The 14,211-nt window shown below is 41.6% G+C and overlaps 1 protein-coding gene across 3 annotated transcripts in view; it reads right to left on the bottom strand.

The window, feature by feature from the left end:
* The window catches only part of Rasa2 (RAS p21 protein activator 2), a 97,612-nt gene extending 83,547 nt beyond the window's left edge, over positions 1–14,065 (bottom strand). The window contains exon 1 of one of the 3 annotated variants that reach the window (XM_031346126.1): positions 13,843–14,065. The gene's annotated coding sequence lies outside the window, so the exon portion shown is untranslated. Of the gene's footprint in view, positions 1–1,511; positions 3,056–13,441; positions 13,800–13,842 lie in introns of those variants that run through there. The other 2 variants (XM_031346125.1, XM_031346124.1) reach the window with 2 other exon arrangements.
* Between the last annotated feature and the right edge of the window lie 146 nt (positions 14,066–14,211).

The following is a 14,211-nucleotide window of genomic DNA, read 5'->3' on the forward strand; positions in this document are numbered from 1 at the left end:
AAAAAAAAAAAAAAAAGGACTATTTGGAGCAGGAAAAAGTCAAACCAAACCATAATAAAAAAGCTACCAGTTACTTAATAAATTAATACATACACATAGCAGATTTTTAAAGAATGTCATGTTATTTTACTTAAATTTCACAATAAATCTTCCAAGTGATATATATTTTTTCAAAACACAGGAATACCAGAAGAGCAATGTTCCAACAGAAGGCCTGCCACATGGATAGGCCTTACATGGGATGTGATGTTATCTTTGGTAATGGAGGTGGGAACAAGAAGAGCAGTGAATAATACAAACTACGGCAGGTGGATGAAAGGAGAACCGAAGGATAAGGATGGAGTCCAACAGAGAACCTAAAATGGAAGGCTACAGAGCTCTAACTTAGACAACAAGGATTAACTAAAAGGTATGTGGAACATCAAGACAATACTCTGACAAGGGTCTTGACTGAGGTAATGAAAAGGAAAGAGATGAAAGAAAAAACTGAGGAGATGCTACAGAAAGAGAACTCATTAGAATCTGGTATAAACTGGCCCAAGTGACACAATATATGATGCACTCAGAAATGCCAATCTAAACAGAAGCTTTTAGCTTTACATAGTGAGAGATGACAGTATGTAAACTTCACCATATATTCACACTAACAACAAAAAACAAAGAAGGATCAAACATACTTAAAAATATACTGTGGGAGCAAGAGAGCTGGCTCAGCAGTTAAAGTACTTGTTGCTGCTACTGCAGAGAAGTTTGGTTCCTAACAGCCAGATGGTGGCTCCCAATCATCCACAGCTCCAAGTCCAGGGGATCTGGTGCTCTCCAAGGCTATGAGGTACATATACATACACGCAGACAAAACCCTCATACACTTAAGATAAAAAAAATAAATCTTTTAAAAAATTTTAAAATTCTGAAAATATGGACTCAGGTTAATAAGTTTCGATAAAATTAAAATGCCACCTAATTATAACATCAGACAATCCTAGCTATGACATGATAAGTTTCAAATTTTTCTTCTAATTTTAATTTCAACTTCTGCAACAGGGCAATTCTAAAACCACAATAGAGCAAGCTAAGTGAGTGCATTTTAAAACGGACATCTGAGTTTCAATATAAGCTTTGTACTTTAGAATCTGTTATGTCCTTAGTTTCAACTTCCTGTGTAAAAGAGGTAATACTTAGGACTGCTGTGAACATGAACTGTGGTAAAGCACTTGGCACAATATCTAACACAAAATAAGTACTTAGTAAATCAAAACAAGAGCTAGTACTCTTGCTGGGCTAGAGGTTCTTAAAAAATTAACATCTATACAAAATTCCCTTATCTAAGCCACTATGTCCCGATCAAAGATAATGCATAATAACTGTTCCAGTATCTACACTGTGATCATGCTAAGCACCCCTGACTGAAGCTTAGTCTAGAACAAGAAGTTAGGAAACTACTGTACATGAAAAGGCTAGTTTCACAAGGTATTGCCAGGAAGTGTCCATAGGTTATAGAAGTATGTTACCAAGTGCAGGAAGGATCTCCCTGTGGTTTGCCTTGCTCACTTCTCTTGTCAGTTTTGAATGTGTGCTGGTCTCTAAGGTCCTTAAAGGCCCCTGTACACGGTGAGAAAGCAATCAGAGATTATGATGTAATCTCTGCTGAGCTGGGCCACTGGTCCTACAGCTACATGATGCTTAGCAAGGGTCATAAGGCAACCTAAAGAGCCTGGAACGGCAAGCAAAAAGCTAAAAGACAGATGCTGGTAGAGCCTGGGGCCATGTGGACAGGCCTTACAAGGGGTGTGACTGTTATCAGCTACTTTTCAAAAGTGAAAAAGCAGCGCCTGATAACAAAGAAGATACACAACCCCACGTGTTTATAAAAGGTATATACATATTAGGGGAACCACTGGAAAGCAAGAAAATGCATTAAACAGTAGAGAGATTAGTGAACGTGGTGGCACACACCTGCGACTCTAGCACTCTCTTACTAGGCTGAAGGTTTGAGGCCAGCCAGAACTACATAGTGAGAGAGGAATAATGTCAAAACAAACAAACAAGGAAGTAGAGAAAGAAAGGAAGAAAGGAAGGGGAACGAGGGAGGGACAGAGGGAGAGGTGGTGGAACAGAAAAACCAACAAAAGCAGAGTTAGGAAAACAAAAGAATATTTTTATAAATCCTTAGACTCATTTTTACAGAGTTTGACAACAATCTAGTTTTACTCACTATTCATTAGGCCACTGTTAATTTAGAGGAAACACCATGACCTGACAACAGAAATGAATTCATGCCATGCACTACTAGACAGACAACCTGGTGTAGGGAACAGACATGAGCCTTGTCAACAAGCCTGCTGACATCTGGTGTTGCAAAAGAGCCTCTCTGCTGCTCCTTCTTAAAGAACAGCAATCCTCTACCAAAACGAAGCAAATGTAAGCAAAGTATCCTAACCCAATGTCCAGAAAGCAGCAAATATCCAATAAACACTGCTTCACTTCCCATACGTACTGAGCAAATTTTACATAAATAAGACTGTCCAAATATTGTAGGTTCAAAATTATCCAGGACCTTTATATAACATTCCTCTGAAAAGTATTAACTTTTTGAAAAGTTAACATTCTTAGCATAAGCAACTGATCAAACAGGCAAAGTACATAGGAATCCATTGAATTTTTCTGAGTTTCGTTTTCTTTAACCTCAAGATAAAATTGTGATGCTAACACATACTTCTCTTGAAGAAGACTCAAGTTCAATTCCGAGTATCCATATAGAGTGGTTCCAACCACCTCTAACCCCCCTAGCTCCTATAGGTACCTGCACTCACATATGCATGATTTAATAGAAATCGTTAAAACTGCCCAAAAGACAGAAAAGGCAGGCTGGTGAGGTAACTCAGCAGGTACAGGCACTTGCTGCTAATGCTGATGGCCTCTATACACACACACACCTCCCCACACAGTTACAGACATTTATACACAAACTAGTAAATAGAAATTGAAAACAGAAAATTTGATATTATTCATTTCAATGTATGTTGGCTGCCAGCACCAACATTAAAGAAAGGGTTCTTCTGGAAATAGGAGATAGAAATAAATAGGAAGAGATAGAAGGAGATGTGAGAGAGTGGCCACAGAAATACCTACCCACGTGGAAGGGTAAAAATTAGACAGCAGACTTTTTTTTTTTTTTTACTGTTCAGCCATCTTGAATTTTAATAAATATCCTTTGTTCCCCCAACAGGTAAAATACCTGGGGCATAAACCACTCCCCCCAAAAAACGTCCGTGTGATAGTCCATCAGCGACTTCCTTGTTACTCTGTGGGAGTGGAGCTTTCGAATATAACTGGAACCAGGTTGTGGGCGTGGCGAATAGCAGGAGATGGGCAGAGAGGTGTGGCTATCAGAGGCAGGTCTCAAACCAGGAGGGTTACAAATGTATACTTAAAATGTTACTAAATCTGATTTTGGATATAGTATTCAATCAAAAGCTAAGTTGAGTCTCACAATGTGTGACACTAATTTATACATATAGAAAATTTTGATAACATCTCAAATACATACTAAACTCCCTATTGAAAATCAAGTCATTACAGAGAAGACTAATTCCTGTTGCCCATCACTGAAAAAAAATGAATATACATCTTTCTACACATTTTTAATAAAATTTATCTATTTATAGGGGAAAAAAAACCCACTGTTCCAAGAGTTTAAAAGCATACATTAAGGGGCTGGATTGTAGCTCAGTGATAGAAAACTTAATTAGCATATGTGATATCCCAGGCTTGATCCTTGGCCATCATAAAAACAGATTAAAGGATGGATGGATGGATGGATAGATGGACAGATGGACAGATAGATGGATGACAGATGATAAATGTACATATTACTCTAACAATTTGCTTTTTTCCACCCAATAATGCATCTTGGGGTCATTCTAATATAGATGTACTTTACTCTGTTTCACTGCTATAGAATATATTTATGAACAAACCACTTTAACCACTTTCCTGTTAATAGAACTTCAGTTGTGCCTTTTTAAGAAACAAACAAGGTCAACACAAAATATCTTTATGCCTGTAGGATGATATGGCAGAAGTAAAAATGTAGGAAAAATATATCTAAATTCTTATTAGATACTACCAAAATGCTCAAACATGGTTTTATAAATGTAAAATCACAATAAAAGTACAAACAGTATCTGTTTCCTCAAGCACTCATTAAATACTAAATATACAAGGTTTTCATTTTTTTAAGTGTTGAGGTACTTACACTTTTATTTCTCTGATTCATTTCTGTTCAATTTCCCTAGCATTTTCATATATTTACTAGATAACTTATTTTCTTCTGTGCAATGTCTTTGCATACATTTTTCTATTGGCCTCTTTAATTTAAAGATGTATGAAGCCCAGACATGGTGGTGCACACTTGTAATCCCAGCATACTCTGTGAGTGCAAGAGTCAAGAGTAGCATCACAAATTCAGGGTCAGCCTGGGCTACATAGCAAGAGCTCACATTTAAAATAACATACAGCAATCAGGCAGTGGTGGTGGCCACACCTTTAATCCCAGCACTTAAGAGGCAGAGACAGATGGATCTCTGAGTTCGAGGCCAGCCTGGTTTACAGAATGAGTTCCAGGGCAGTTAGAACTACACATAGAAACCCTGCCTCCAAAAACATACATATATACATGCATGCATACATACATACATACAAACATACATGGCCTAAAGCTTGGCTGCAGACACAGCTTGATGGTAGAGCGCAAATGAGACCCTGAAATTTTCTTCCCAGTACCACACATCCACACTCATACCCACACCCTACACATATACCTGATAAACAGGGCTATTTAGTGTGGCAATGTTCGTTATTGCAAAGACAAGAGACAACTTAAATTGCAATCAACAGGTAACTGGTTACCTAAAATTCAATACATCTAGATGAGATGAGATGAGGTATTATACATATTATGACTATATTATTTTTAAGTGAGGATATAAAAAATCTTTAAGTTATATTTAAAAAGATGCAGAACACTGCATATTTTGCTTCTGTTTCTCTGAAGTGGGAAAGCTACAATACAAAAGCAATTGTTTGTATATGCTTAAACTACTTCTAAAATGGTACAAACTAAGCTGGTAGACTCTCAAAATGATGATTTTAGAGTCTGGGTATCAGAACTTTTTAAGTATACAAGAGGCACTGAAGGACTGCAAAGAGTTAAGGTGGAGTTTGACACAAATGGTAAACATCCAGATGAGTCTCCACAGAGCTCCAACATCGCTAGTCCTAATCACCTCACTAAGTTCTTAGCAGGAGCAGATGAGCACTGAGTACAAACCTCAATGAAATTCCACCACTCTGCAAACCATCGGGGATGTAAAGCAGTCTTCATATCTTAACTATAGTGCATTTTCAACATTCATAGTAAAAAATCAATAGCACTCTAGGAAAAAACAGTGCATTCATGTCCAACAAGTCATTAACATGTGACACTTGGTTCCCTTAGTCTTCATGTACACATGAACAGGACCAGAGTGTTCTTTTCCTTCCAGTTCTAACGCTTTATAACTCTATGCAGAGGATGAATGAAAGCTACTGCTTAGCATAAATTTTAGAGTAAAACACAGAGTAAAGACTTTGTCATCCACTCACAGCTTAGACCTACTTTACAGCGCCAGGGGCTGGAAGGCCTAACAGACACTCAAATATGTATTACATACTACTACTGAATTAACTACCGCCTACAGGAAAATGTTTTGGATTCAAACAACCTTAATAAATCCTAGGTAAGTTTCTTAAAAGCACTGCATTAAACAAAACAGATGTATTAAACAAACTCAAGTGCTAAAGCAAAGGTCTCTGATGTATTACCTTAAAGCAAATGGTACCTTTCATAAAGCAACTATGAAATAACTTGCGGAGTATTTTTTGAAAGACACATCCAAACCCTCATTTTTGAGGTAGGGAAGTAGGAGCTCCTCAATCTACATAGTTAGTCTACCATTAATAGCACTGTTAAGATCCACACTCAAGAGTTTGAGGCTCTTCCCCACCTTCTCCTCTATTTCAGTGAATCTGCTTTTATGTGGAGGTCCTTGATCCACTTGGACTTGAGCTTTGTACAAGGAGATAAGTATGGATCGATTTGCATTCTTCTACATGCCAACTTCCAGTTGAACCAGCGCCATGTGTTGAAAATGCTGTCTTTTTTTCTACTGCATTTTCCATGGTTTTAGCTCCTTTGTCAAAGATCAAGTGATTATAGGTATGTGGGTTCATTTCTGGGTCTTCAATTCTATTCCATTGATCTACCTGCCTGTCACTGTACCAATACCATGAATTTTTTGTTTTATTTTGGTTTTTCGAGACAGGGTTTCTCTTGGCTGCCCTGGAACTCACTCTGTAGACCAGGCTAGCCTTGAACACAGAAATCCGCCTGTCTCTGCCTCCCAAGTGCTGGGATTAAAGGCGTGTGCCACCACTGCCCGGCTGACCATGCAGTTTTTTTTTTTAAAGGTTTATTTATTATGTATTTATCATTAAGTACACTGTAGCTGTCTTCAGACGCACCAAAAGAGGGCATCAGATCTCACTACAGGTGGTTGTGAGCCACCATGTGGTTGCTGGGATTTGAACTCATGACCTTCGGAAGAGCAATCGGTGCTCTTACCTGTTGAGCCATCTCACCAGCCCGACCATGCAGTTTTTATCATGATTGTTCTGTAGTGCAGCTTGAGGTCAGGGATGGTAATTCCCCTCAGAAATTCTTTTATTATTGTGAATAATCCTGGGTTTTTGTTATTCCAAATGAATTTGCAAAGAATTCGGGAGGATGGCCATTTTTACTATATTAATCCTACCAATCCATGAGCATGGGAGATCTTTCCATCTTCTGAGATCTCACATGGGCACAGGGGAAATTTTCCTGAACAGAAAACCAATGGCTTATGCTCTAAGGTCAGAATTGACAAATGGGACCTTATAAAGTTGCAAAACTTCTGTAAGGCAAAGGACACTGTCAATAGGACAAAACGGTAACCAACAAATTAGGAAAAGATCTTTACCAACCCTACATCTAATTGAGAGCTAATATCCAATATATACAAAGAACTCAAGAAGTTAGACTCCAGAGAACCAAATAACCACATTTAAAAAATGGGGTAACAAAGCTAAACAAAGATTTCTCAACTGAGGAATACCGAATGGCTGAGAAGCACCTAAAGAAATGTTCAACAACCTTAGTTATCAGGGAAATGCAAATCAAAACAACCCAGAGATTCTACCTCATACCAGTCAGAATGGCTAAGTTCAAAAACTCAGGTGACAGCAGGATGTGGAGAAAGAGGAACACTCCTCCACTGTTGGTAGGATTGCAAGCTGGTACAACCACTCTGGAAATCAGTCTGGAAGTTCCTCAGAAAATTGGGCATAGTATTACCTGAGGACTCAGCTATACAACTCCTGGGCATATACCCAAAAGATGCTCCAATGTGTAACAAGGACACATGCTCCACTACATTTATAGCAGCCTTATTTATAATAGCCAGAAGCTAGAAAGAGCCCAGATGTCCTTCAACAGAGGAATGGATACAGAAAATGTGGTACATTTACACTATGGAGTACTACTTAACTATTCAAAACAATGACTTCATGAAATTCGTAGGCAAGTGGATAGAACTAGAAAATATCATCCTGAGTGAGGTAACCCAATCACAAAAGATCACACATGGTATGCACTCACTGATAAGTGGGTATTAGCCCAAAAGCTCAGAATACCCAAGATACAATTCACAGACCACATGAAGCTCAAGAAGGAAGACCAAAGTGTCGGTGCTTCGGCCCTCCTTAGAAGGGGGAACAAAATACTCACAGGAGCAAACATGGAGACAAAGTGTGGAGCAGAGACTGAAGGAAAGGCCATCCAGAGACTACCCCACTTGAGGATCCATCCCATATACAGACACCAAACCCAGACACAATTGTGGATGCCAAGAAGTGCATGCTGACAAGAGCCTGATATAGCTGTCTCCTAAGAGGTTCTGCCAGAGCCTGACAAATACAGAGGTGCATGCTTGCAGCCAACCATTGGACTGAGCACGGGGGCCCCCTGTGGGGGATTAGAGAAAGGATTGAAGGAGCTGAAGGGGTTTGCAACCCCATAGGAAGAACAACAATATCAACCAACCAGACCCCCAGAGTTCCCAGGGACTAAATCAAGGATTTGGGAGGGACCCATGGCTCCAGCCACAGCCACATATGTAGCAGAGGATGGCCTTGTCATGCACCAATGGAAGGAGAGAGGTCCTTGGTCCTATGAAAGCTTGACAGATGTCCCAAGTGTAGGGGAATCGAGAATGGGGAGGTGGGAGTGGGTGGGTGGAGGAACACCCTCATAGAAGCTGGGGGAGAGAGGATGTGATAGGGTGTTTCCGGGAGGGAAATGGGAAAGGGGATAACATTTGAAATGTAAATAAGGGAAATATCCAAGAAAAAAAAGAAAAGAAAAAAAAAAAAAACCACACTCAATAGTAACAAACTTTTTTTTTTGGTATGGATGGCAATCGAGACTCTGTTTCTCGATGTAACCCTAGCTGTTCTAGAACTTGATTTGTAGTCCAGAATGGCCATGAATTCAGAGATCTGCCTACTCTGCCTCCCAAGTGCTGGGATTAAAGGCCTATGTCAGCACCACCTGGCTGATATTTGATATAATGGGGCATTTTGGGGGTATGGGAAGAGATCAGTGAGTAAGGTGGCTGCTTCAAACATGAGGACCTGAATTTAATCCCTGGAACCTAGGCAAAAATGCTGGGTGTGAGGGGACAGCATGTAATTCAGCACAGAGATGGTAGAGACAGAGGGATCCATGGAGTTTGTTGGCCAGCTAATCTAGACTAACTAGTAAGGCTCCAAGCCATAAGAAAAGTGGACAATGTTCCTGAGGACAATGCCTGAGACTATCCTCTGGCATCTGCATGCACATATACACACAGGCACATGTACACACACAGAATGAAGCCAATTTAGATAGAGATTTCTGATGATTAAAACATCATACAAAACTAGATGTCGTAAAAATTTAACATACAGAAAATGTTCCCTATTTAACAATAATACATGACTATCTAACAAAACTTTGTTACCAGTTCTTAAAAGGATATAAAATATATCAGTAGGCAAAACACATAATCTGATATTATCAAATAATTTCACAAAGCACATTAACAAGGAAATACGATTAGGGTTTATAATTAAAGGATAAAAATGATGGTTTTATTCTAGCTACATTACTTCCAGTCACTTCAGGACTATTCAAAGAGTTCTCAGTTACAAACACTCTATGAACTCCCTGAGGTTTATTCCTGCCCTCCATAGAGCAAATGATTAGCTGAATGCTCTGTGAACTTTTACAAAGATCCCTTTTTGCTCAGTTTCTATCCATCTCAAAGATGGATTCTTCTTCCGTCCTAAGTAAGTCATCATCTCATTTCAAATTTCTGACAGTAATGAATTATTAGCATGAGTAAACCCTTTTAAATCCCTCTACTAAGTATTCATCATCTCATTTCAAATATCTGATAATAATGAATTATTAGCATTTATAATCCCTTTTAAATCTCTTCCTCTCAACTCTTGGGTAGTCATTAAAATGTCTTGATTTACATCTTATTACCAAAACATTTAAACCTGCCATGTCAAATAAAACTACTTCTGGTTAAAGTATGAGTTTAACATGTTCTCTTCCAAGCTCCAGGACCAATTAGTAACAAAACGCATGAACACAGTCAGGCAACAATTAATATTCTAATTAATAAGCCAGCATTTAGAAAAATATAATCCTTTTCCTAAGGAGGCAACTTTGGCCTCAGTTCAAACCTAAGATTAGTGGACATTACAATTTTTCAAGAAAAAGAATAAAGAGCTTCCTGAGAGACCCATGAAGTTTTCCTTTATAAAGTGAACACTGCCAATCCCTTCAGTCATATGGAAATCCCTCCTTATCCAGTTACCCAGTACTCTGAGAGACAGGACATTTTCTAAAGGCCTGCCCTGATCTAGTGAGACTATTAAACAAACAAACAGCACCAACAGCAACAAGTATTAAAAACAAGAATGAATTCTAAAATTAATATAACAGGGGACATATACAAATGATTTTTGTAATAAGAAAATTGTCATGAATTACTTTTTTTTTTAAAGCATCAAAGCCATATGGCTAGAAATAAGGGTAAATTTGGTCAAAGAAGACTTGGATCACATGGAGCAAGCTTTGGAAGGCTATATGGCTCTCTGACATAAATTAGGGGACACAATCTCAGGCAGAGGAAACAACATGAGCAAAGTGTCTGGTGACGAAGCACTAGTCCACTCTAACGAGGAGAAAGATAAAAGCAACCACAAGATCAAGGGTAAACGAGCTGCCCGAAGTCACGGAATATTACCTAACAGAGTGTAAAGCAGAGCACGGGCTTTCTGCTTTCAATCTGCTTTGTACACCAGGAAATGCTAGTGCATGTTGGACAACAGCATCAGATAAGGCTTATCTCCTGCTTCACTCCTTCCTAAGAGATGGCCCATGGGTGACCCAGATTTTTTATTTAGGGGGCTGGGAGGTGAAGGTACTGGCTATAGCAGCCCCCTAAGCTTAAGTACTTAACCTATCTCCTTTGTCCAACGGCCCAAGTCATTCTTGGTCTGAGAGTATCAAAATCCTAAGTGACTTCTCGGGTCACATCATTGCCTCACAGATCTCACTGTACAATATGTCAAACCTTTCCCACCAATCTTTGCAAGCTGGTGCCTTTATAACCTGGTATCCCTGAGAGAAAAGCCCTGTGTGTAAGGTAGTGTAGAGCCTTTCAAAATGTTTACAATCGACTTAATTAGACAAGGGGGTAACCAAAAACAGAGGTCACATCAAGCCTAAAGATGTGCATGAAGAAGAAAATCTAAAACTTTCCCCCCTGAATACAGGGTGTAAGGGGGGAGGGGTTATATACAGACTACCTTTAGGTATGCTACTTATATCAAAGTAGTTCAGACCAAAAAGACTCTTAATTTTGTTTACTAAAGGTTCAGATGAAAATTCTAAGATATCTAACAACTTTGTGTCATGAATACAGGTAAGGAACTGACCATTCAAAACACTCAGGATATTTAGGACACTAAAATGTCCTAAGAATCTGGAAATTAATCAGTTTATAACCCCAAATACTGTCTGCAATAATAGATTTTCTTAAACTGGTTGTCGGAAAACAGCTATAAGATGGTTTCTATCTGTATGTATGTGTGTGGATTGTTAGTGCACTGTGTGCACTAGCTGTGTGTACATGTTCCTGCCCATGGGTGCCTGAGACCAACATCTGGTGTTTTGATATCTCTCTGTCTCTCTCTGTCTGTCTCTGTCTCTCTCTCTCTCTGTCTCTCTCTCTCTCTCTCTCTCTCTGTCTCTCTCTCTCTCTGTCTCTCTCTCTCTCTCTCTCTCTCTCTCTCTCTCTCTCTCTCTCTCTCTCTCTCTCTCTCTCTCTCTCTCTCTCTCTCTCTCTCTCTCTCTCTCTCTCTCTCTCTTTTCACCTTTATTATTTGAGACAAAGTTTCTCTATGAACCAGAAGCTCTACTCTGCCATGCAAACCCTGTCAGTGAGTTTCAGGGATCTGCCTGTCCACACTCTCCCCTGTGCTGGGGTTAGAGGAATGTGCTGTGAACCCTCCTCCCCACCCATGCCTTTTTATGTGGGTTCTGGTGGTGTGAAGCAGATCCTCATGCTTGCTTAGCAGTCACTTTACCAGCTGAGCCGTCTCCCCACCCTCCAGCTTTCTGATCTGTCAACTTGATACTATATATACCTTGTGAAATCTATGGGACACAAACAAATTAGAAACACTGAAGAAGGGTGTGGACCTTCATCTACCTCTAAAACATCAACTCTGCCTCCCTTTTCTCAGGGATCACTTGGACTACACTACCCAGGAATGTTTCCTCTCAGGTGGGTTTTTTAGTGGTCTGTGGATCAGATGAGAGGCCCCTAAAGAGCAGTTTGAAATTTGACAGCTCATCTCCAGGACAACAAGCAGCTACCAGGTTCTCTCCAAGTTTTCTCTGGGTGACTTCAGCACCCCCAAACTGCTTCGATTCTTCATTATCATACTGCCATCATCCCATTTCTGTGACTTCAGCACCTGCTAATGTTTCTGTCACTTCTCAGCCCTCATCACCTTACAAAGGCCACGTGTCAGTTTCAGGAGACAGAGAAGAGCATTTCCTAACAAGGACCCGGACCTCAACCGACCTTGATTATACCAGCTAAAAGAAGGGCCGGGAAGTGGAAGGGGTATTCTGGATTTAAATATGTTTCCTTGTGAAACAGTCACAACAAGACCTGAGCTATAAGATGAGTGATTAAAAAATAAACTGTCTAGGGTGGAAACAAGCCCTGGTTAAACTAAAAATATTCCCAGGAAATTAATGGTCAACTTCTGGGAGTGGGATTGCCTAAACCACAGAAACCAAGTTGTGTTTTTTTGTAATCTGCAGACCCAAATTTCACTTGGAGTGCTATTTTTACCAACCTGTTCACGGAACCTTTGCTATGGATCAGGACAAAGCAGAAGGTAACTAACTCCTAAAACCAGCCCAACACTAACTCTCAACTCCAACAGTGCATGTTGTCATCTCACGACACAATCTGCTTTTATAGATCAGCAAGGCTTCAACAGTATCTAGCATCAATTCACAGAAAAATATAAAGTAGTAAAAGTTTGGAAAACCAGATTAGGGGGAGAAAATTCTAGTGCTTTGGCTTTTCCCAAACATTACATACACGCAAATGTTAACTGTAAGAAAGCTAAACTGTGAACTTTACACCCTAACAAAGTAACTTAAAATATTGGGAACTTAGATGCACAAAACACCCAATGCTCTGGTGTAATTTTCCAAGTTTTAATACTTAAAGTGTCTGAAGTAGGAGTCCCAGGATGACATCAGGGAATTTAAAAGTAACATTTAACATGCTTGCTCATGTGGAGTTTTCATAAAATTCCAAATCCTTGAAAGGGGAGCAACATCAAAAACTGAAGTGGGAGAATACAAAAGAAGCTAATAGCGTCAAGATTTAAGAAGGAATACTCGGCTGAAGAAAGAGCAATATCAGCCATTCTAATACAACTGAATTTTCAACATATAAAATATCCCTAATAGCCAGAGATTATTTAGGAGACTGATTCCATCCCGGGGATAAAATAATCTGAATTTAAAAAGGGTTTCAACAAAAGTAACAATAAACTCTACTGATTCGCCTGTCGTACAGCGAAAAGGGGTGGTCTAAATAAGTTGGGGGGAAAGTCAATCTAATACCACAGGGTCGTTTTAGAGACTTAAGGACAGCAACGACAAACAAAACTGGCCTGTCTCTGAGTAAGATTCTATACTCATCGGCGCGACTCTCACCAACGCCCGGGAAAGAACGAAGCGGGTTAAGTGCGGACTGGATGACTGTGTTTTGAGACCTGCTCACAGGAAGCCACTACATCCTGCCCGAAGTCCCTGTCAGTCACGCCGTCTCTCGATTCAAGTCCCCGCCGCGGCAAGGTGGGGCGGGCACAGGTGTCCCGCCCGGGCCTCTCGGGCGCCCCGCTCGCCCGCGCGCCCCGCGGGCCTCGCCCACCCGAGCCCCGGCCGCCGGCTCCCGCGGCCCCCAGCACCAGCCTCAACCTCGCACCGGCGGAGGAGCCCCGCGGAGCTCACACCCCCTCCTCAGCCCGCCGCCCCGCCCGACCGGCCCTGCCCGGCCCGGCCCCGCCCCGCCGCAGCCGGCCTCCCTCCTCCAGCCGCGCCTCCCTTGTAATTACCTCGGGGCTCCCACCTCGGGCCGCTCCCGTCGTCCGCGGCCGCCCGCAGGCCTGCGTCGGAGGGAGGCCGGAAACTCCGCGCGCCCCCGGCCGCGCCCCGGGCTCCCGCGTCCAGGCCGCGCTCCAGGCAGCGCCCCTCGCGCCGGTCCGCGCGTGCGGGTCCCCACCCCGCTCGCCCCGATGGGAGGGGAGCCCCGACCCGACCCGACCCGCGCCGGGCAGTCGGTGGACGCGGCGCCTCCCACAACACACCCCCGTCCAGTCTCACCAGTCCCGGGCGGCCGACGGGGCCGCCACCCCCGCGCGTGCCCGCCGCCCACCCTCCGCGCCGCCCCGGGGTCCCCTCGGCCCCGGCCCCGCTTACAGATC

The sequence above is a fragment of the Mastomys coucha genome, unplaced genomic scaffold, assembly GCF_008632895.1.
Source record: "Mastomys coucha isolate ucsf_1 unplaced genomic scaffold, UCSF_Mcou_1 pScaffold23, whole genome shotgun sequence".
NCBI classification, from domain to species: Eukaryota; Metazoa; Chordata; class Mammalia; order Rodentia; family Muridae; genus Mastomys; species Mastomys coucha.